The sequence below is a fragment of the Felis catus genome, chromosome B2, assembly GCF_018350175.1.
Source record: "Felis catus isolate Fca126 chromosome B2, F.catus_Fca126_mat1.0, whole genome shotgun sequence".
NCBI classification, from domain to species: Eukaryota; Metazoa; Chordata; class Mammalia; order Carnivora; family Felidae; genus Felis; species Felis catus.
This window is the reverse complement of record NC_058372.1, coordinates 76,830,334-76,852,700: the sequence shown is the minus strand read 5'-3', so window position 1 is coordinate 76,852,700 and position 22,367 is coordinate 76,830,334. Positions and strand designations below refer to the sequence as shown.

Genomic DNA, 22,367 nt, shown 5'->3' with positions numbered 1-22,367 from the left:
ACATATGTGCCTCATAGAAATGTATGGAAATATTAACATTGTCTGACATAAAGCCAAGCACTTAGCAAAGAGTACAGGTGGAATAAATTATGGGTAGTTCTGAGGTTTTAGAGATTACCTAATAATGATGCTAAAGCTTGCCAGGGACATCCGCTGAAAGGAAATGAGTCTTGATAGAAAGGGAACATAGTAAGAAATAATGAACAAAAATTTTAAAGTTATTTTATAGGACAAACTAGAGGTATAACCAAAACAATATTTGCAATACTGAGAATTTCATCATTTGAAGAGGAGAGATTCAGTCTTGACCACACTTAAGTTAGCTTGAAAAGTAGCCACAGGACTGTAATCAGGGTCCCGAGTTGTGTTAGATCATTCAATGGAAGAACAAGATCCGGTAAAATCACTCAAGAAAATGCTATTCTAGATTGTAAACGTGTTAATCTAGATTTCTGGGGAAGATGGTGGAGTAAGAGGATCCTAAGCTCACTTCATCCCATAGACACAACCAGATAACAGTCACATGAGTGTAAATAACCCAGAAAACAAAGACTGGAAGTACAGATGGTCCACAGCTAAATGTAGAGAAGAGGCCACACTGAAGGGGAGTAGGAAAGGCAAAGAGGAGGATGGGAACTAAACACACCTGTCAGGCTGTCCTAGGAAGGAAGGGATGTGTTGGGCATGCGGAGGGGCAAGAAACAGACTTTCACACCAGGTAACCCATGCATAGGGAGCCTGCATAGGAAGAAGAATCCCCGTAACATTTGGCTTTGAAAACCAAAGGGGCCCAACAATCAGTGGGACTTAACACCTAGAACTTTAAAAATCAGCAGGCTTGGTTCTGGGAGAGCTGGGAAGGTGATAGGAAACTGAAACTGAGTCCTTACCCTTAAAGAGACAACACAACAAACAACCCCATGGAGATACAGCATAAAACCAATAGTTTGAAAAATACCTAAGGTATAGAGGAGGGAGATTTGTTTACTAATCTCATAGCATGTGCCTTAGGAAACTTCTCAAAGAACAAAAGAACTGATGGGCCCATTTCCTTCTCCTGCACCCCAGCCTAGATATGTGAACACCTATGAGGAAAAGCATGGTACCAACACTCTCCACCAGCTTGCTAACAGCGTGCCCCACCCCCATGTTCTCCTGCAGACCTGCACCCTCCAATACTGCCTTGGCCAGAGCCCATCCAAAACAGGGTCAAAAGACTGGAGCTGTGGAAGTAGCCCCAACAGGGGCCAGCACCATGCTAAAATAAAAAGACTCCTTCCCCAGAGGAAAGGGAAGATAACCACACACTCCAGCAGGCACAGCAGCGGGCTGGGGCAGACATCTGTCTGACTGCAGACCCCACTCACCAACAAAAGTTTCTGAGGGGACAACACAGGGAAAGTGCCCTGTAGTTCAGTGCTACTGCATCTCTGGAAAATGCCTGGTCTGACTCAGCTCAAGTTCAAGGTGGTCCCAGACTGACCCACTAACAATTCAGGGACCAAACCCTGCCCACAATAGGCAAAGAGAACCACTGCAGATGAGTGGAAAAAAGGCAAAAGCAGTTCAGCCACAACAGTAGGGCACATATAACACTTATAAAAGACACCCCTGAGGGGTGCCTGGATGGCTCAGTGGGTTAAGCATTTGACTTTGGATCAGGTCATGATCTCATGGTTCATGGGTTCGAGCCACACATTGGGCTCTGTGCTGACAGCTCAGAGCTTGGATCCTGCTTCAGATTCTGTGTCTCCCTCTCCCTCTACCCCTCCCCAACTCGTGCTCTTTCTCTCTCTCTCCCAAAAGTGAATAAACATAAAAAAAAAAATTTTTTTTTAAGACACTCCTGAAGCACTAGGTTCTGGTGAAGAGGGAACACTTCACTGCAGGGCTTCAAGACCTCTTCTTCATATAGGTCACTACTTTCAAGAGCAAGAGATGCAGCTGACTTCCCTAACACATAGAAACAGATACAGAGAGTTAGATAAAATGAGGAGACAGAAGAATATGTCCTAAATGAAAGACCAGGACAAAATCACAGCAGAGAGCTAAACAAAGCAAAACAGAGATAAGTAACATGCTTGATAGATATCCCCTTCACAGAGATGATAAACAGATTTTTGGCTCCTATGTTGTCAGCACAGTCGATCACAGCTCATACTGGAAGACCAAGGGAAATCCAGAATCTTGCACCAGAGGACCAACCATGTCCTTGCTTCAACATCTTGAGCACCGAAAAGAAACAGAAAGCCTCTTGCTCTCTTAACAAGAGCTTACAGCTTACTGTATTTTTAAACAATTTATTATGTGCTTCATTGCTTCATTTAAGGTTATGACTTTAATAGCTATGACTTGGTAAACATGTACCTATGCAAAGTAGTACCCTGGACAAAAATCTTCCCAGGAAGTGAGTGTCAAGGACTATTCATTTTTTCACTAAGTGAATCTGAACTTGGCAAAACTGCAGCTGCTCTTCTTTTTTAAACCCGACCTGGATGAAAATGGACAAATATTTTAATTTAGACTCCCGTATTTCTCTATTTCCATGAGAAATTGTTGTTGCTACCTAATATGGAGTGTTGGGTGGAGAGGAAGTTGCAGCTAGATGTTCATATATGGAGTCCAGGGCCCTTATATCACTATCATGCTGTTACAAATTTATGAAAAAAAAAACATTGTTTTCATGACTTTAAGGGGGTAGATAGGCCAGGAACAAGACAAGTATGTCCACTCTCACAACTTTTATTCAACATAGTACTGGAAATCCTAGCCACACCCCTCAGACAAGAAAAAGGAATAAAAGGCATCCAAATTGGTAAGGAAGATGTAAAATTTCACTATTTGCAGATGACATGATACTATAGAGAGAGAAAACCATAAAGACTCCACCAAAAAAAAATTAGTAGAACTCATCAATGAGTTCAGTAAGGTCACAAGATAAGAAATCAATGTACAGAAATTCATTGCATTCCTATGCAGTGACAATGAAGCAGCAGAAAGGGAAATTAACAAAACAATCCATGTACTATTGCACCAAAAATAATAAAAAGCCTAGGAATAAACTTAACCAAGGAGGTGAAAGACCTATATTCTGAAAACTTTAAAACATTGATGAAAGAAATTGAAGACAATACAAAGAAATGGAAAAATATTCCATGCTCACGGATTGGAAGAATAAATATTGTTAAAAGTGTCCATATTACCCAAGCAATCCACACACTTAATTCAATCTCTATCAAAATACCAATAGCATTTTTCACAGAACTAGAACAAACAATCCTAAAATGTGTATGGAACTACAAAAGACCCTGAATAGCCAAAGCAATCTTGAAAAAGCTAGAGGTAACACAACCTCAGATTTCAGGAGATACTACAAAGCTGTAGTAATAAAAATATAATAGTACTGGCACAAAAAAAAGATACATTTATCAATGGAACAAAACAGATACCCCAGAAATAAACCCACAATTAATCTTCAATAAAGGAGGCAAGCATATGCAATGGGGAAAACAGTCTCTTCAACAAATGGTGTTGGGAAAACCAGACAGTTACATGCAAAATAATGAAACTGGACCACTTTCTTACACCATACACAAAAATAAACTCAAGTGGATTAAGGACCTAAATGCGAAACCTGAAACCATAAAAATCCTAGAAGAGAGTACATGTAGTAATTTCTCTGGCATCAGCTGTAGCATTTTTCTAGATATGTCTCCTGAGGGAAGGAAAACAAAAGCAAAAACTAACTATTGGGACTACATCAAAATAAAAATCTTTTTCACAGCAAAGCAAACAATCAACAAAACTAAAAGACAACCTACTGAATGGGAGAAGATATTTGCAAATGACATATCCAGTAAAGATTTGTATCAAAATATATCAACAACTTATACAACTGATCACACACACACACAAAAATCCTATTAAAAATGGGCAGAAAAGAACATATATTTCCCCAAAGAAATACAGATGGCTGGGGCACCTGGCTGGCTCAGTTGGTAGAGCATGTGACTCTTGATCTCAGAGTTGTAAGTTCAAACCCCACATTGGGTGTAGAGATACTTAAAAATAAAATCTTAAAAAAAAATACAAATGGTCAACAGACACATGAAAAGATGCTCACATCACTCACATCAGGGGAAATGCAAATCAAAACCATAATGAGATGCCACCTCATACCTGTCAGAATGGCTAAAGTGAAAAACAAAAGTAACAACAGGTGTTGGCAAGGATGTGGAGAAAAAGGAACTCTTGTGCACTGCTAGTGGGAATGCAAACTAGTTTCCACGGTGGAAAACAGTATGGAGGTTTCTCAAAAAAGTAAAAATAGAAATACCATATGATCCACTAATTCCACTACTAGGTTTTACCCAAAGAATACAAAAACACTAATTTGAAAAGACATGTGTACTCTTAGGTTTATTGCAGCGCTATTTATAATAGTCAAATTATGGAAGCAGCCCAAGTGTCCATTGGTAGATGAATGGATAAACAAGGGGTGTGTGTGTGTGTGTGTGTGTGTGTGTGTGTGTGTGTGTATTAATATACTTTGATATACAGAATGGGCTATTACTTAGTCATTAAAAAAGTAAAATCTTGCCATTTGCAACTATATAGATGGATCTAGAGAATATAATGCTAATCACAATAAGTTACCCAGAGAAAGACAAATACCATATGATTTCACTCATATGTGGAATTTAAGAAACAAAATGAATAAACAAAGGGAAAAAAGATATACAAACCAAAAACCAGACTCTTAACTATAGAGAACAAACAGATGGTTACCAGAGAGGAGGTGGGTAGGGGGTTGGGTGAAATATGTGATGGGGATTAAAGAGTACACTTATCATGATAAGCACTGAGTAATGTATAGAATTGAATCACTATATTGTACACCTGAAACTAATATAACACTGTATGTTAACTACACTAGAATTAAAATCAGAAAAATGAAGAGGGACCTGGATGGCTCACTCAGTTAAACATCCGACTTCAGCTCAGGTCATGATCTCACAGTTTGTGAGTTCAAGCCCCACATCGGGCTCTGTGCTAACAGCTCAGAGCCTGAAGCCTGTTTCAGATTCTCTGTCTGTCTGTCTCTCTCTCTCTGCCTCTTCCCTGCTCTCACTCTGTCCCTCTCTCAAAAATAAACATTGTTTATGGGGCGCCTGGGTGGCGCAGTCGGTTAAGCGTCCGACTTCAGCCAGGTCACGATCTCGCGGTCCGTGAGTTCGAGCCCCGCGTCAGGCTCTGGGCTGATGGCTCGGAGCCTGGAGCCTGTTTCCGATTCTGTGTCTCCCTCTCTCTCTGCCCCTCCCCCGTTCATGCTCTGTCTCTCTCTGTCCCAAAAATAAATTTAAAAAATGTTAAAAAAGAAAATAAAAAATAAACACTGTTTAAAAAAAATTTTTTTAAGAAAAAAGGAGGAAAGAATGGAAGGAAAGAAGGAAGGAAGGGGAAGGAAGAAAGAAAGGAAAGAATGAGTTAATCTGTTACAAATTTGTCCAGGTGTGCATAGGTAAAATGAAATGAGATTAAAATAATTTCTTAGCTGTAACTTCCTAATAATGTATAATAAGGTCAATAGGTAATCATTACAAAGACTTATCTTCCTTCCATCCATGTTATAAATACCAAGCCTCTGTCCTTCTCCTGGGGCCAGAAGAGTTTGATCAGCCATAGCTCCCATTGTCCCTTCTGCCCATTATCCATTCTTCCTTCTGGACTCCATTCCATCTAACCATGCTCTTTCCTTTCATATGTCCATTTTGGCTATTGGCTTATCATTTCTTTTGGACTATTTATTATCCCTTGCTTTTCAAAATCAGCTGCCAACTATAAGAGAAAAATTGTTCCAAACCTGGTCTGTGATGGCACTTTTTAGTTGATATAATCAAAAGCTTCTTTCTGGAAGAAATGAGCATTCCTGATAAAATATGTAAGCAATTTTCATAAAAACTTTATAGAATTAAGACTTTTTCTAGGAAAGTCAGGTTAGGTTAGGTAAGACGTGGTATGAATCCAACCAGGAAGTTATTGGTGATAAGCACAGTTTCTATAGAAACATAATGCAAAAACCAAACCATTGTGAGATAAGGAATAAAGGAAAAATAAGGAATTGTAGACCATGAATTTGGGTGACTGTTCAAAGAAGCTTGACAAGGCAAGAAGGAAGGCAAGAAAAAGACAAGATGGCAGCTAGTTTTCAAGAATGATGAACACTTGATCGTGTTTACATGTTAAGGAAAGGAGCATTATAACCAGATGTGGCTTTTTGTTTCTACACTTGATCTTAGCCAAAAGGCCGAGAAGCGATGTGGCTTTTCGTTTCTTAATAAAAACTTGACTCTCTTTACAAATAAGATAATGTGCTTGGCTTGGTTTCATTTCTTTGAATATGTAAGCACTAGGTATTTAGAGATGAAGAAAAGTTTATTTTTATTACTTAGCATTAAAGAGTAAAAGGGCAAGGTATCCTAAATTCATCTGCCTACTAGACTCACACAAGGATCTTGGTAAAAATAGAGATTCCAGGGTTCTGTTCCAGACCCAATGAACCAAAATGTCTAAGAGAAAGGCCTGGAAACCTGCAGTTTTAAATATGTTCTTATGAGCAAGCAAGGTTAGGGGGAAGATGGTATAACACTCAAAAGCACAGGCTCAGAAATACCTGGGTTCATACCCGTTCCATCACTCACTGTATGGCTTTGTATGAGTTACTCTAATTCTGTTAGTGGTTGTATAGACGAAATGAGATAATACATGTAAAGTGCCTGGTACACATAAATGTTCAACCTATATTTAGTATCTTTACTTTTAAAAATAAGACTTGTTGATGCCACACTATATGTTAACTAACTTGAATTTAAATAAAAACTTAGAAGAAAAAAAAACTTAAAAAAAAGAAACACAATGACAAATAATAAAGTAAGTAATAATAATAATAAAGTAAGACTTGTAGGAAACTCCATTCTTCTCACCCAGGCAATTGCCAGTGAAAAGTCTAGTGATCTCTATTGAACTAGATTTTTTTTAACATGGCTAGTCTAAGGATTATATAACCATTCTCTTTTCCTATAAAATATTCCTAATGGGAGTAAAATTCTTTGAATTGACTTACAAGGGACATTTGCCCTTGCAGAAAATTTGAAACAAAACTTACACTAACTAAAATTTTTAAGAAGCCTTCTTTATCATAACTCTCTGAGTCTGTTGGATTTTTTCCAACTCCTACACCATCCTTACTTCCTTGCATTAATGTTTTTAATTTAGCACCATTCTATATATCCTGATATCACTATAAAATGGACTCTCAACAGATAACCCAAATGGAAAAACAGAACTGTACAGGCTTTTATTAGAGAAGAGCAGCGAATATGATGATGCCACATTGCCCTCTCAGGGATAGGAATTCACGACTAGGGACTTTGATTCACAGGAATGTTATAGCAAAGCAATAGATGGAAAAAAAACAAACAAAACAAACAAAAAACAGTAATCCAGATGTTGGAAACCAGTGTAAACCAGAGAGAGAAGAAATGTAGATAGGCTCTTTCTAAAATGTTAGAGTATTATATCAGACACCAGGGATTGAGTAAGGACCTAAACAGAGAAAAAAGTACAGTACACAAAAGTTGGAATAAAAGATCAGAGCTGAGAAAGTGGAGTTAATTGAATCAATGGGATATCTTTGGCCTGAGGCCACCTTGTTGAATTTAAAAGGTACTCACCCTAGGGAGTAATGCTGGGCCCAACAAAGAAACTTAAAGCTTGAGGGTATTTTTGAGTATCAGTAACTGACCTGGATTTTGGCTTTGATTTTCCTGCTTTCCCTTTTATTTATTTATATAGTTGAAATGTCTGCAATCTTTTAGTTTCACTTAATAAAGAGAGATTAATTTGGTCACCAGACTCAGCTTCATTTTGAACAAGCTTTGATCTTATGGGCTCAGTCTTGGATTAAAGTTGTTACAGAGGCTAGGTAAGGCATATCAGCAATAATCAGGGACCAAGATGGCAGGGCTGCAGAGAGGCCAAACCAAACAAAAGGATAGTAGCCTGGGAAAAGAGATGGAAATAAAGGCTTAAAAGTGTAGGTTACTCCTAGAATCCAGAGAAGGAAGCTAGTGAGCTAGTTGAGGAAGTTAGAGGATGAGTGAGAAGTGATAGAAGACAGACCCAAACAAACAGGTATCCAGAGATCTCCAATAACCCAAATACTGGAATCATTGAAAAATACTTTGAACAGTGATATCTTGCCACACACACACACACACACACACACACACACACACACACACACATCTTCTTCCCTAGCTCTATTGTTTTTCTTCTTAGTTCTTATAGGTGTCTATTCCATATTTTATTTATTTACCTTTAGTCTTGCCCTTGTAAGCTCATGACAGAGATCTTTGTTCATTGCTATATCTCCAATACCTAGAAGAGTGATGGGCACATATTGTTAGCTGATACTCATCAAATATTTGTTATAATAAATGTTGAAGAGTTTGTTAGCTCATCATAAAGATAACTTGTTAAAAATAATTAAAAGTACCAGATCACAATTTATACATCCTTTTTGGAGAAGACAGAAGAAAGAGATAGTACTGAGAATAATCACTTGATAATGAGTATCATGAATCTTAAAACTGAAAAGGGATCTTGGAAATAATCAAGTTGGAAACTATCATTGTTATGGACTGAATGTCTGTGTCCACCTAGAATTCATAAGTTGAAGTTTAAACTCAGGTTTAGATAAGGTCATGATAGTGGAACCCCATGAGGAGATTAGTACCCTTATAAGAAAGGAAGAGAAAACAGAACTTCCTCTCTAGACAACGTAAGAATGTAAGAAGGTAGCCATCTGCTAGCCAGGAAAAGAGTCCTCATCAAGGATTGAATTTACCAGCACCTTGATCTTGAAATTCCTAGCCACCAGAACTGTGAGAATTAAATGGCTGTTATTTAAGCCATTCAGACTATGGTATTTTGTTTAAGTAGCCCAAGCTGACTAAGACAATTATAATGTCCTTTAATAGAAGACTGGTTAAATAAGTTATGGTCAAATAAATAACCATATGACCAAGTATTATGCAACTGTTAAAGAATGAAGAAGCTATATGGTGTTATAGAAAGATCTCAAGAGAGATCTATTAAGAGATCTATTTAGAGAAATAAGCAAAGTGCAAAACAATATAAGTAGTCCCTTATAAAAAGAGAGAACAAACAAGAATGTGTATTTGTATATAATTGTATAAACATAAAAAAATATGTTTGAGTATACATAAGAATCTAAAGTAAGGAAGGAACTAGACAGATGGAGGACAAGAATGGAAGAAAGAATTTGCACTTCATTACAGTTTACATTTAGATTTTTGAACTATGTGAACAAATTGACTTTTCAAAAAAATTTTTTAAATGTAAAGTCCTGACCTCTCTCTGGAACTAAAGACTCTTTGCCCAACATTTCTGAAATGTCTAACAGGCTTCTCAAATATGACATGTTTAAAACAACGTTTGATTTTCTCCCATCGAACCTGCTCCTCTCCCACTCTTCTCTAACTCAGTAAATAATACTACCATTCACCCTCTTACTCAAGCTCCAAATCTGAGAGCTATTCTGCATTCCTCTTACTCCCACCGCAATGAAATTAAATAAGTCGCATCATTTCTTCCACTGTGATAGAGCCCTAATGTGCCACTTCTTACCACCTCTACCATTATCATGCTAGTCCCAGCAACTGTTATCTCTAACCTGGACTACTGTAATAGCCTTAGAAGTATAACTCAAAGTGAGATCCACAGACAAGAACCGTTTGTTTCTAATCCACAATAATATAAAAAACTTGCACCAAAATGAAAATCCACTACTTCACTAAGTGTATGCTTAGTTCAGCTAACAGTTTTTTCCCCATAGGAAAACTTTCTTTTTTGTGTGTATGTATGTGATCAGTAAAGACTTAATTGTATAAGAAGTTGCTAAAGGACGCCAGGGTGGCTCAGTCATTAAGTATCTGGCTTTGGAGCAGGTCATGATCTCACAGTGAGTTTGAGTCCCACATCAGGTGAGCATGAGCCCCACTTTGGGTGAACACCAGCCCTGCTTCAGGTAAAACATGAGCCCTGCTTCGGGGGAGCCCCACTTCTTTCTCTCTCTCTCTGTCTCCCCTCCTCCTCCTCACTCTTGTGCTCGCTCTCTCTCTCTCTCTCTCTCTCTCTCTCTCTCTCTCTCACACACACACACACACACACACACACACACACACATACACACACAAGAAGTTGCTCTGGGCACCTGGGTGGCTCAGTCGGCTAAGCATCCGACTTCGGCTGAGGTCATGATCTCGCGGTCTGTGAGTTGGAGCCCCGCGTTGGGCTCTGTGCTGACAGCTCAGAGCTTGGAGCCTGCTTCGGATTCTGTGTCTTCCTCTCTCTCTGACCCTCCCCCGTTCATGCTCTGTCTCTCTCTGTCTCAAAAATAAATAAACATTTAAAAAAAAAAGAAGTTGCTAAAATTTTTACAACATGCATTTATAATAATTTATAATTACCATGCAGCATCACAGAAATGCTTAGTGTATAATGTCAAATACCCAATATAAAATTGTGTCCATGATGTGCTCACAAATATACAAAAATCATGGTTGCATTTATATAAAGGCCTGAGAAAGAATATAGGGGAAAGAGCTGCTTTGTTAAGGTAGTAATACAGTGGATTGTTGTTTTCCTTTGTTTTAATTTCTGGAATTATTTTTTATAATGGTTGTATTTTATTTTATTTTATTTTATTTTATTTTATTTTATTTTTTTATTATTTTATTTTATTATTTTTAACTTAAATCCAAGCTAGTTAACATATACTGTAATAATGGTTTCAGGAGTAGAATTTAGTGATTCGTCACTTACATATACCACCCAGTGCTCATCCTAATAAGTGCCCTCCTTAATGCCCATTACCCATTTAGCCCATCCCCCTACCCAACACCCCTCCAGCAATCCTCAGTTTTCTGTATTTAAGAGTCTCTTATGGTTTGCCTCTCACTCTCTCTTTGTAATCTTATTTTTCCTCCCCTTCTCCAATGTCCATCTGTTTTGTTTCTTAAGTTCCACATATAAGTGAAATCATATGATATTTTTCTTTCTCTGACTTATTTCACTTAGCATAATACATTCTACTTCCAACCACATTGTTGCAAATAGCAAGATTTCATTCTTTTTCATTGACGAGTAGTATTCCATTGTATACAGATACCACATCTTCTTTATCCATTCATCAGTCGATGGACATTTGGGTTCTTTCCATAATTTGGGTATTATTGATAGTGCTGCTACAAACATTGGGGTGCATGTTCCCCTTCAAATCAGTATTTTTGTATCCTTTGGATAAATATTTAGTAGGGCAATTGCTGAGTTATAGGATAATTCTATTTTTAATTTTTAAAAAAAATTTTAACGTTTTATTTATTTTTGAGACAGAGAGAGACAGAGCATGAACAGGGGAGGGTCATAGAGAGGGAGACACAGAATCTGAAACAGGCTCCAGGCTCTGAGCTGTCACACAGAGCCCGACACGGGGCTTGAACTCACGGACCGAGAGATCATGACCTGATCCGAAGTCAGCTGCTTAACCGACTGAGCCACCCAGGTGCCCCTATTTTTAATTTTTTGAGGGAACTTCATACTGTTTTCCAGAGTGGCTGCACCAATTTGCATTCCCACCAACAGTGCAAAAGTGTTCCCCTTTCTCCACATCCTTGCCAACATCTGTTGTTTCCTGAGTTGTTCATTTTAGCCATTCTGACAGGTGTGCAGTGTTATTTCATTGTGGTTTTGATTTGTATTTCCCTGATGGTGAGCAGTGCTGAGCATCTTTTCATGTGTCTGCCGGCCATCTGGATGTCTTCTTTGGGAAAGTATCTATTTATGTCTTCTGCCCATTTCTTCACTAGATTATTTGTTTTTTGGGTGTTGAGTTTGGTAAGTTCTTTAAAGATTTTGGATACTAACCCTTTATGCAATAAGTCATTTGCAAATATCTTCTTCCATTCTGTAGGCTACCTTTTAATTTTGTTGATTGCTTCCTTTGCTGTGCAGAAGGTTTTTATCTTAAGGAGGTCTCAGTAGTTCATTTTTGCATTTATTTCCCTTGCCTCCAGACACGTGTCTAGTAAGAAGTTGCTGTGACTGAGGTCAAAGAAGTTCCTATTTTCTCCTCTAGGATTTTCCTGTCATAAATTTAGGTCTTTTATCCATTTGGATTTTATTTTAGTGTATGGTGTAACAAAGTGGTCTAGTTTCATTCTTTTGCTTGTCGCTGTCCAGTTTTCCCAACACCATTTGGTGCAGAGACTGTCTTTTTTCCATCGGAAGACTTTCTTAGTGATAGAAGGGATGCATCTTTATCTTTTTGAGGACTAGCCCTTTGAGTAGCATTGTTGCTGGTCTCACTGCTGCTACTCTTGCCCATTTGTACACACACCCCTTCTTTCTTTAGAAGCCAATTATTATTTTTAAACCATTAATTGTATCATGTTACCCCCAACTTAAAACTTTCCAAAGCCTTCCCATGCCAAAAGAATAAAATCTAAAATCCCTTACTGAATTTGCCAGACCTGGCCAAATACTCCAGCCAAATTCTTTCCCATCTTTGGGCCTTTGGGCCCTCTTCCTGGAATTCTCAGTTTCTATATCAGTGTCATCATTTAGGTCTTAGCTCAAATGAATGGTGGTATGGTGGATATTGTAAGTGATTTTATCCCCCCAGCTTTTTTTTTTTCACTTTTAGGAATTACAGAACCTGGGGGCACCTGGGTGGCTCAGTTGATTAAGCCTCCAACTTTGGCCTAGGTCATGACCTCATGGTTCACAGGTTTGAGCCCTATGTCAGGCTCTGTGCTGACAACTCAGAATCTGGAGCCTACTTTGGATTCTATGTCTCTCTCTCTGTCCCTCCTCCACTCACACTCTCTGTCTCTTTCTCAAAATAAATATATAAACATCTAAAAAATTTTTTAAAAAAAGGAATTACAGAACCAAACATATGGTCCCCTTCTTGCAGTTGGACAGAACTGTATGCTATATAGTACTGTGTGTTATGCACTGAATATGTCTCCCCAAAATTCACATATTGAAGTCCTAAGCCCCAGTACCCCATTACAAAATACATTAATGTATTTAAGATAAGATCTCACAATAGATAATTAAGTTAAAAGGTCATCAGGATGGATCCTAGTCCAATGTGATTGGTGTCCTTACAAGAAGAGGAGGTTAAAACACAAATGTAAGAGAACATGTGAATACATAAGGAGAAGATGACCATATACAAGCCAAGGAGAAAGGCCTCAGAAGAAATCAACTCTGCTGGTAACTTGATCTCCAGTCTCAAGCCTCCAGAATTGTTAAAATATATATATATATATTTGTTGTTGTTGTTGTTGTTGTTGTTTAAGCCACCCAATCTGTGATATCTTGTTATGGCAGTCCTAGTAACTAATACATCATGTATTATCTAACATCTCCCCTTAACTTGAGTATTCAATCCTAATTTTTCTTCTCCTAGGATATTTTATTTATTTTTCTTTTCTGTGTGTGCTTAAGTAGTTACCTCAGACCCACTTTGGATTCCATACCCTTAGATATGACTCTAATAATGCTCTCTTCAAAAGTAAGATTAAGAGTAATTTGCCATCACTAGTTCTTAATGAATCCTCTTCAATCTCGATTAACACTGCTTTCTTTCCTAAGTGGTTGTATGCCAACTAAGTAATGATCTACTCAAGAATGTTGCCAGAGGGGCCCTTGGGTGGCTCAGTCAGTTAAGCACCCAGCTTCAGCTCAGGTCATGATCTCATGGTTCATGGGTCAGAGCCCCATGCCAGGCTCTGCGTTGACAGTCCAGAGCCTGGAGCCTGCTTCAGATTCTGTGTCTTCCTCTCTCTCTGCCCCTTCCCTGCTCATGTTCATTCTCTTTCTCTCTTTCCCTCTCTCTCTCTCAAAAATAAACATTAAAAAAAAAATGTTGCCAGAGATCAACAGCAGGTTGGTGGGGGGAGGCAGGTAGGAAGCATCTAAAGAGTCCAGAACATGGAATGTGGAATTGACATTAATATCAAGGACTTGAAGTGTGACTTTTGGAATCTGGGCACTGCTTTTAACAAAATTGACCAAAGAAATTATTTGACATAGCCAGCTATATATTTAAATGAGTATATACTATATGCTAATCACATGGTTATTTCACTTCTCACTGCAATCCTATGAGGTAAATACTAATATCTCTAGTGTAGACATAAGGAAATTGAGGCACTGAAGAGGATCAGTAGCTTCTCCAAGTTCACACAACTAGCAAGTGATAGATCCTGTTTTAATAACTAGCAGTCTGCCCTATGACCCAGCAATTGCACTACTAGGTATTTATCCAAGGGATAGAGGTATGCTGTTTTGAAAGGACACATGCACCCCCATGTTTATAGCAGCACTATCAACAATAGCCAAAGTATGGAAAGAGCCCAAATGTCCATCGAAAATGTGGTGTATATATATATATATATATATATATATATATATATATACATATATACACACACACACACAATGGAGTATTACTTGGGAATCAAAAAGAATGAAATCTTGCCACTTGCAACTATGTGGATGGAACTAGAGGGTATTATGCTAAGTGAAATTAGTCAGAGAAAGACAAATATCATATGAATTCACTCATATGAGGACTTTAAGAGACAAAACAGATGAACATAAGGGAAGGGAAACAAGAATAATATAGAAACAGGGAGGGGGACAAAACATAAAAGACTCATAAATATGGAGAACAAACAGAGGGCTACTGGAGAGGTTGTGGGAGGGGGGATGGGCTAAATGGATAAGGGGCATTAAGGAATCTACTTCTGAAATCATTGTTGCACTATATGCTAACTAATTTGGATGTAAATTAAAAAAATAAAATTAAAAAAAAATTTCCTTCTAATTCGGGAACTTTTAACCAGAAGTTTGATTTAATTCAACAACTATTTAGCATCTACTATTTTACTGTGGTTCCTTTGTTAGGATAATAAGTAAATCAGAAACTCACTTCCCCCCCAAAAAAAATAAAATAAAATAACTAGCAGTCTGATTGCAGAGCCCATGTTTTGGCCGCTAGATTATACTACAGATGACAGAGTACACAGTCAGTTGACTACTATGAGCAACTACTATGTCTAAAACACTGCCCTGGAGGTACTGAACAGGACATATTTCTGCCTTCAAAGAGCTCTTGGTCTTGCTAGGCAAAGCCAATAGGTATGCAAATAACTGCATTACAATATTGTATGATTGAATAATGAAAAAAAGAAGTTCAAGTTTCAGAAGTATTAGAATGGAAGAAATGATTCAGTTCTAAGGACAGTTTTCCAGAGGAGTTAACATGTGATCTGGGTTTTGAGGGAAGAGCTGCTAAAATAAGTAAGGAAGTTCTAAGCAGAATGCATGACCTGTAAAAACAGTATGGTTAGTCTAAGGAACAATTATATACTGTAGTCTGATATTACTGGAGATAAAGTGAGAGGGGGGAGACTGGAAAGGTAGCTGTGCATATTGGCATTATGCTTCCCATGGGTGTCCTATACATTTCACGTTTACCCAATTTTGATCATAACTTCTATTTTTTTTTTTTTTATCATCTCATTTGGGCAAATGGTTTGCTTTACCCACCTGGGGCTACAGATGATTTCCTTCATTTCCTTGGATTCAATGAATCTCCTTATTGCCTGACTAGATTCTATATATTCCTTTTATATTTTCTTTGTGTGGTATCAATTCTATAGCTATTTAACTGACAGGCTAGGAAAGACAGATATGAACAGGTAATTACTCTTCAGTGAAATAGGGCAATCTTAGAGGTATGTTCCTGGCACTGTGATACCAAGAATCAACATGTGTTCTACTCCATTTCCTAGGAGGCAACAAAACTGAGTTTTGAAGGATTATCAGGTATTCCAAGCAGAGGAAACAAGCACAGCTTGTATGAGAAACATGAACTAGTTTAAACAGAGTGTAAAATGTACCAAGAGAAATGATAAAAAGTGAGCCTGACCATATAAGCAAATACCCAAAAAGGAGGGTTATGGTTTCCAAACCAAGGAGTTCATGTTTTTCTGGTAAGTAACTGTGAGTCACTGAAGAGTTTTAAGAAACAGAGTAACATGATTAGAGTTTCATTTTAGCAATTGCCTCTGGCAGCATCAAAGAGGGTGAATTCAAAGCAGAGAGATCAGTCAAAATAACTATTGCAAAAGACAAATTTAAGGGCAATTTGGCAACATCTGTCAGCATTGAAAATCTATATACCTTTTGACTCACCAATTCCACTTGGAGGAATTCATTCTATGGCTACATTTGCACATGCATAGAAGGTTATATACAAGGTTATTTATGGCACTTAAATGCTTAATAGTCATCCAGAACATGAAATAATTTAATGCTAAAAAAACATTTTATGTATTGATATAAAATGATCTCAAAAAGTTATTATTAAATTACAAAAACAAAAATTGTAGAACAACACGTAGTGTATGCCATCATTTAAGTAAAAAAGACAAAAGAATTTTATGATTTTAATATACACACAGTACATGAAAAACAGCATATGCATAAAATATCTCTGGAAAGAAACACTAGAAACTGATAACATTAATTACCTCTGGAGAGGTGAACCAGGTGGAGAAATAGGAGTGGGAACATACATTTCACTAGAACTTCTTAACCTGGAACCATGTGAGTGTATTGCCAATTCCTAAATAAATAAAATCAATGTTAATTTAAAGGGGTGATTCTAGTAAGATATAAAGGGGGCTCTGAATCAAGATATCAGGTGTCACAGGTGGAGAAAACGGAATAGAGAAAAAATGTTAAGGAAATAGAAACTAAAGACTTTTATAACTCTTCAGAGATAGCATGTGAGAGAGAAGAGTTTATAATAACCCTGGTTATAATAACTAAGAAACAAAGTGACCATATTAATGCCACTTACCAAGATAATGAAGGCAAAAAGAATAACAAGTTTAAGGAAAATAAAATGAGCACAACTGTGGACATATTATGTCTGAAGCATTGCAGGACCACATATCCAACTGCCTACTAGGTAACTTATTCATCCAATCAACTGTGCTAACCACTGAGAGCATACACATGGTATGAAAGTGTACCTGTCCAAGTGGTATTGGACTATATGATCTGAAGCTCAAAAAAAGAATTTTGACCAGAGATATTGCTACAGATTTTCAAGTCGTTAAAACATACATAGTTGACATGGGCTGAATTGTGTCCCCCAAATTTGTATGTTGAAGCTCTAACCTCTAATACCTCACAACATGACTGCATTTAGAGATAAGATTTTAAAAGAGACACTAAATTAAAATAAGGTCTAGAGTGGGCTCTAATCCAATATGATTGGTGTCCTTTTTAGAAGAAAAAATTTGGACACAGAAAAAGAGAGGAGATAATATATAGACATGGGTATAAGACAGCCATCCACACCTGGAACAGAACCTTCTTTCATAGTCCTCAAGAAAATGCCAATGCTGCCAATACCTTGACCTTTGACTTCTCACAATGAGAAAATAAATTTCTGTTGTTAAGCCATCCAGTCTGTGGTACTTTGTGATGGCAGCCCTGACAAACCAATAACAAACTAATATAAAAACTGTAGGCAAAAGAAGACATAAGCATAGCTTTTATTTTTTTTAATACAAATCATAGAGGATTCTAGGAAATAGCAACAGAAGCAACATAGTTTTGGAATCTACCTAAATCTCACCATAGAAACAGATAAAGCAATTATGGTAGCAATATAAAAAGCCCAGGAACAATATTTAAAACAAACTAGGGTAAAGGTAGCGCTACAAAACACAAAATGTAGGCATAAAAAAAAAAAAAACCCAACTACAAGAGCTGCACAGTACCAATAACAGAGAGAAGAAAAGAGAAGCAAGAAACAGCTGATTGAACTGAAAAAAAAAAAAACCCAACAGGTGTTCACTGAAAAGTTCAAGGGGTCAACTTAAGAATAGCAGCTGAAACTAGGAAGTATTTTGCACACTCTAACATCAGGGGTCCATATTACAGTCTGAAGAGGATGAAGCAGTCTTGACCATATATCTCTCAAAGCTAATCATGTAAAGGATCTCTCAAGTATAGCCCCACAATGAGGAGAAACATCTGAGATAAGAATCAAATTGAGTAGTATAGTGACAGTAGAGATAAAGAAAAGAGAATATTCAGGTAAAAACTGGGGAGGGGAATACAATATAGCTCAAAAAAGAAGCCATCATATTTTTTAACACTTCACTAGCATAACAGAGAAGGAAACCCTAGAACAAAGAAGTTAGAAAACCCATCTGCAACAGTCTACTTTAAGAAAGTCAGGTAGATTATTTTTTCATAAAAATAAACAACAGAAAACAAGGCCAAATTTTATACGTACAAAGATACTATAAGCAAAAAGGAAGATAAGGAGTAGAATACCATGCCTATAAATGTTGAAAGCACACAAAACAGATGAAAACTATAGTCTACTATTTCAAAATAAGCTTAAATATGTTAAAGTGTGAAAGAAAAGCATAGGGTTAGAAAAACTCATAAACTCAGAAAAGAATTAAAAATGAAGGAATTTCAGAAATTAATACTAAACTCAAATATAAGACTGAATAAAAATAAGGTAATGACTTCAGAGAAATGAGTAGAAAGGACTGCATATTTAAATATAACAGAGCATTCTAGAAGTTAAGATGGTGGAGAAGTATTAGGACCCTATGCTTGCTTCATCCCTCAAACACAGCGAGATAAATATCAAATCATTTTGAACACCCAAGAAGTAGATCTGAATGCTGAAAGAACAAATTGCAGAACTAGAGGAAGAAAAGAAGCCACATCATGGAAGGTAGGAGTTGTGGAGACATCATTCTGGGGAGAAAAGAATCACAGGTGCTGTGGAGGAGAGTGAGCCTTGATCTCAGAGAGAGTAGAGAGAGAAACAGAGAGAAACACCACACAAGGGACTACATAAGACAAACATGTCCCCAAAACCAGTGACTAGGAAAACTAGAGTGGCTAATTATCCTAAGTTTTTACAAGCCGTGGAGCTCAAAGTCTTAAGTTTTAGAAGTCTCTGCCACCACCAAGTGGACCCTGGTGAACATAGTGGTGCTCCTGTGGGAAAGGAGCCAGAGGTCCAGGAGCAGACAGCATTGTTTGAGGGTCCCCTGGAATTCACTGCAAGAGACAGATCCCTTTCTTGGAGTGCACTTGGGAGAGGTGGTATGGCCTCCCAGGGGAAAAAAGAGCTGGCAGCATCAATGCTGTCCCGTTCATTAGTATAAGAACAGAGACACCTGCTGAGGGCAACAAACCTTGTTGTTGGCTTTTTGCTCTGCTTTACCATAAACTTTGAGCGCCTGTAGAATTGTGCAACTGCTTTTCTGAGACAAACCAGGACCAGCCGCAGCATGGTGAGACACTCCCCTAAATGATCTAAATGATCAGCTTGGGTCCACATGTGCCAGGTCCCTAAAATGTGGAATTTTGTAACACAGCTAAACAGTGGCAGGTAGGAACTCCCCATTTTGGGATCAAGCGTTCTGGGCAATGCCATTATCTCCCTGCCCCTGGGCACTTACAGACCTCAATGAGCAACACAGAGCTCCCAGACTGAAGCCACTTACACCAAGACCCGCCCCCTGTGCACTGCTAGTGCATCTTTACCAGGGCAAGTCAGCTTGAGAACCAGCACAGCAGGCCCATCTCCCAGAAGACCAGAACAAAGCCCTGGCATGCACCAAGTCTACTGATCATAGAGTGCTGCAAAGCTTCAGCTCTAGTGACAATAGACTCAGGCTTATTTTAACAAACAGACCAAAGCACACCTAGTTAAAATGCCACACACAGGATAAGATCCAAACACTATCCACTGCTGGCAAGGAGAAATTCTGCAGAGGACTGACCTAAGGGAAAGAGCAGCCAAAACATAACAGCAGAGTGCGCACTCTGAAAGACTTCTGAAGCACTGGGCCATAGACAGTATAGGACCTCTCCTTAAGCTAGCCATTACTCTCAGGAGCAAGAACTATAACAGGCTTTCCTAACACACACACAAGGAATTCAGCCCAAAAGAAAGAACAAAAAAAGGTGATGGCTAGGAATTTATTCAAAACAGATATAAATAATATATCTGAAACAGAATTTAAAAGAACAATCATAGGATACTAGCTAGGTTTGCGAAAAGAATAGAAGGCACTAGGGGAGGAGCCAAGATGGGGAAATAGCATAGAAGTTTTTTGTGTGTCTCCCATCCATGAAATACAGCCAGACCAACAGTAAACCATCCTGCACACCTAGAAAACTGATTTGAGGATTAACACAACAATCTGCACAACCTGAACCACAGAATTCAGCAGGTACATGGCGCGGAGACGTGAGCATGGGGAGAAAGAAGCTGCAGCGGGCAGGGAGCTGCTTTTGTGGGTGGACAGAGGACAGAGACTGGGGGAAGAATACAGGAAAAGCACTCCTCCCCAAAAGCAGCTAGAGAGAAAGTGGAAAATTGAAAACAGCTGCAGGAACTAAACTAAAAAGGGAGAAAGGAGAAAGGAGAGGGTTTAAATTCCATTAAGACTGTAAACAAGGGAAGTGCAAAGTCTGCAACTCTGCAGCTCGATACCTGGCGGTGCTCTGGTGGGAAGGGCAAATCCCCAGGAAGAGAGTGGGGTCCGGAAGGTGAGAGGCCTGAGAAAATTGAAACTTAAAAGCTTAAGTTATGGGAAACTGAAACCTAACCAAGCTTAACCAGCTTGTTCCGCTTCTGTACAATTGCTTGGCGCGCCCATGTATTCCTGATCAATCATTATTGCCTGGCACATCCGTATATTCTTGATCAACCATTGTTACTTGGCACATCTGTGTACTCCTGATCAATCATTGTTGCTTGGCACATCCGTGTATTCCTGATCAATCATTGTGATACCCGTACCCCCGGTTGTGGTCTGACCTAAAGGCAGGAACCAATCGAATACTGTTAAGTGTCCAACTTTAAACACCAACCAATCGCAGCTCTGTAACTGTGGAAAATTCCTGATTTCCCCATGACTTGTTTGTACCTGTCTATAAAAGGGGTGTAAAAACCTCTCTCAGGGCCTCTTGGCGTCACCGGCAACGGGGGCGCAGAGGTCCAGGTTCGAACCTGCAATAAATGACCCTTGCTGCTTAGCTTTGACTCTGGACTCTGGTGGTTCGTTTTTGGGGGTCTCTTAGACTCTGGGCATTTCATTTGGTGCGTTGGCCGGGAAGCCCCCCCCCCCAAACCCACCAGACCCCAAGTCAACGGGTCATTTCTGAGACCGATCGGTAAGTAAGCCGGCTCTGTCTGTGTCTGTGTCTGTGTCTGTGTCTGTTGTCTGTTCGTTTCTGGCTCTCCCGCGCGGGATCTGTATCAGTGACTGACCTAGCCCTGGCGGACGCGCTATAGGGAAGTCAGTCGGGACCAGGAGGAGACGTCCTCTAGCTCCTGTCTGGGGCACTATTTTGGCCCATCAGAACTCTGTTTGGGTTACGGACACCCGTTCTGTATCTGGTCTCTTCTCCAAGGCACTTTCTGTTTGCCGCCGCGCTTGCGATTTAACTTGTCTCTTCTCCCTTGCAGGTATATCCAACTCACTTCTGGAACAGAAACTAACTTGGCCCATTTATTTTTTCCTATACAGGCTATGGGACAGAACCAGAGTACACCTCTCTCCCTTCTTCTAGCTAATTTCAAGGATGTCCGGGCTGGAAGAAGGGAGAGAGGCCATAACCTAAGCCTGGACATCCGCCGGTCGAGACTCATCACTTTCTGCCGGTCTGAGTGGCCCACTTTCGGGGTGGGCTGGCCTACTGAGGGCACTTTTTGTTTGCCTATAGCTGCCAAGGTCAGGGCCACCCAGACCAGGTTCCCTACATCCCGTGTGGCAAGATCTTGTTGAAAACCCTCCACCCTATCTTCCCCCTCCCCTTGCACCCCAGGATCTGCCCAAAGCGGCCGCCGCACCTGTTGCCCGCTGGTTGCCCCTCAAGGGGAACTGGGGGGGGGGGGGGGGGAAGCGGTAGCTGTGCCAGAACCAGGGAGGCTACAGGCAGCAGCCGTGCCTAGCCCTATTAAAAATGAAACCAACCGTGAAGGGCCAGCCGGCCAAACTCGCGGGCGCACCCAGTGTGAGCCAAGCTCTCGCCTCCCCCACTCCACTGTAGCCCTACCCCTGTGGGAAATAGGACCCCCCGATGAAACGGGCAATCCCCGACTCCAGTATTGGTCCTTCCCCACCAGTGACCTATATAATTGAAAA

At 39.2% G+C, this 22,367-nt stretch overlaps 1 long non-coding RNA gene across 1 annotated transcript; it reads right to left on the bottom strand.

The window, feature by feature from the left end:
* Positions 1 to 5,422: 5,422 nt before the first annotated feature.
* LOC123385456 lies at positions 5,423 to 22,022 on the bottom strand. Its single transcript, XR_006597981.1, has 3 exons — positions 20,827 to 22,022; positions 16,695 to 16,789; positions 5,423 to 8,439 (listed from the first exon to the last, which is right to left on the bottom strand). It is a non-coding gene; the product is annotated as an uncharacterized LOC123385456 (long non-coding RNA).
* Between the last annotated feature and the right edge of the window lie 345 nt (positions 22,023 to 22,367).